The sequence below is a fragment of the Gavialis gangeticus genome, unplaced genomic scaffold (genome assembly GCF_001723915.1).
Source record: "Gavialis gangeticus isolate Ggan-Ray unplaced genomic scaffold, GavGan_comp1, whole genome shotgun sequence".
Classification (NCBI taxonomy): Eukaryota; Metazoa; Chordata; order Crocodylia; family Gavialidae; genus Gavialis; species Gavialis gangeticus.
In genome coordinates, this window is record NW_017728996.1 from 33,656,455 (window position 1) to 33,659,116 (window position 2,662).

The following is a 2,662-nucleotide window of genomic DNA, read 5'->3' on the forward strand; positions in this document are numbered from 1 at the left end:
CTAGATGATCTGCTCAGGTCCCTTCCGACCCTAGAAACTGTGAAACTATATTCCCTGCATTTTCAACTGAATAGAGCTGTCACCACTTTCATGTCCTGATTATGTGTATTGTACAGTGCTGTGCAATAATTTAGCTCCTGCTTTCATCTCGGAGGTGCAGGATTCCTATACTGTGTACAGTCTGCCTGTAGGTTTTGGGATCTCTTGGAACTAATAAATATAAAATTGTATAGAATTGTTAGCATAAGGAAAGTGAGCTTGTAGTGATATTGACTGGTTTTAAGACTAAATAAGGAAAAGCTATTAAAAATAATGTCAGCCACATTAGATATAAAACTTAGTAGCCTGACTAAGGCAGGGCAACTAGAGCAACTGCCAGCTTGGTGGAGTGAGCAACAAATTAATAGTTGTCACTTCAGACACACAATCGTGCTGACAGCACGTTGGCAACTAGATGTCACTGCTGCCTCCATGTGTCACTGCTGTCCTCTGTGCCCTGCTGACTTGTTATGCCTCTGATAAAACCTTCATCAGATTTAAAAAGAAAAAACATTTTAAGCAAAAAAACCAAATAATAATAACATGATTGTAAAATAGAAACCTGCTGGTGCCTACATGTTTATCAGACAGGTGAAAGTGTATTAAAAATATTTGGTAATACACTGTGGTGGTGATGATGATAATGCCTAGCTTTTCTGTAGCACTTATCAGCCAAAGACCCCAAAACACTTTATAAAAGTATCATTATACCTGTTTTAAGAGATGGGGAAACTGAGGTACAGAGAGAAATGACATTCCCAAAGTAGGTTAGCGGTAGAGCCAAGAATAGAACCCATGTTGCTCAAGTCCTTACTGCCTATTAAACAGGTAGAGTATAAAAACCAGATCCAAACACCAAAGGTAATGCACCTAATATTGCTAGGTGCCCTGGACCTTTTGGGTCTGTACAGAAGTGCTCTGCACATTTTACAGCACTGTAATTTAGAGCACTTTTTATAGTACTATAAAGTTACAGCACTCTTAAACATGACAGAAGTACAATATTTGGTGGGGTGGGGGACTTCTGAGCCTCCCTGCACTTTCCAGGCTAGGTGGCAGGGGGTGTTCCACAGCCTCTTGGGACTTCTCCACTGCTCAGAAATTTGACCAGCATCCAGAAGTTATTTAAAGTGCTGTAAAATACAGTGCTTCAAATTTAATACCTTATTCAATAAGGGTTAATTTAAAGTGCTGTACCCATTATTAAGGTGCAGTAAAGCTGTGTAATTCTGTTCAGTTGTGGTGATATAGTACTTTAAATAGCAAAAAAAGCAACTTCTGTACACTCCCTTTAGTCCTACTGTAGGGCCTCTTATTCATGAAAAGCAACATGCTTTTCTAAAACTCTGTTAGACATCAAATCAGAAATAACTTTAAAGGGAAGTCTGCCACCTGCTGATATCCCTGAAGATACTCCCATTATAGGCCAGTCTCATAACTTCAGAGAAATTAGGTTGCTGCAGGAGGAGGTATAACCATTTTTATCATTATGAGGGATCCAGGTTTTCAAATTTTTTTTTTTTCCCTTTTACCTGAGAAAAACACTGATTTTTCATTTTAACAGTGAAACACACAGATTTTCCATTTTTGCAAAGAGCTCCCTGCAGACTGGCAGAGTTCCAGCCTGCAAGGGGCTGGGGGGAACAGGAAGAGGGTGGTCAGGCAGGGGGTGACACGTGCATGTGGGCACTCACACATGTGCATGGCTACTGGGGTGTGCAAAGCAGGCCCTATTTGATTCAGATTTGGATTTGGCCGGAATCAGGGACATTGATTCGATTTGTTGATTTGGATCACTGTCCCTGATTCGATTCAGCCTAATCTGAATCTGAAGATTCAATGCTGATTCAGAAAATCAGTGACTCGGCCATAGACACAGCTTTAAAAGTTTTTTCTAAATACCCTGAGTTACCACCGTGGCTTGTGTTCGCTGCCATGCTGAGGTGGATGGAGTGTCCCCTAGGAGCACAGAGGGGCCCTCCACGTGCTCATCAGCAAACCCAGAAATGGACCAGAAGTACTCCCGGACCACTTGCAGGTCCACTGGGGCCCCCACCATACCCCCCTGGCTTGGCAATTGGCCATGGGGGGCCCCTGGATACCCCCCCAGACCCCAAAGGCACCCGTTGCTGAGCCAAGGGGGTGCAGTGGTGGTTTCTGGTCTACTTCTGGGTCTGCTTCTGAGCACACTGGGGAGCCCTCTGTGCTTCTGTGGGACACTCCATGCACCCCAGCATCACAGCGCTCACAAATCCCTGCTACCTAGAGGTATGTAGAAAAAACATTTAAAGCTGTCTCTATGTCTGAATCTCTGAATCTTTCCGAATCTCTCTGAATTGATTCAGAGGGTTCCGATTTGATTCAGAGAGCTTAAAGGGTCCTCTAATTCGATTTGGAGATTTGGCCACCAAATCAGGCTGAAACTCCTCCAAATTGAATTGGGACCAAAGCTTCGCACAGCCCTAATGGCTACCAGGCAGCCTGGGTCCCACCCACTGGGCTGCAGAAGCCCTAGGGGAGGGCGGCAGGGCAGGGAGTGTAGCAGGGGGAGGGCAGCAGGGCAGGTGCCCCAGTCTGCACCTGCCCTGAGCACATATCTGGGGTGCATGTGCCCCCTATTCCC

The 2,662-nt window shown here is 44.8% G+C and overlaps 1 protein-coding gene across 3 annotated transcripts in view; it reads left to right on the plus strand.

Annotated features, from left to right (window-relative positions):
• CGNL1 (cingulin like 1) overlaps positions 1-2,662 on the plus strand; it is a 136,532-nt gene that overhangs the window by 108,447 nt on the left and 25,423 nt on the right. The window lies entirely within an intron of this gene.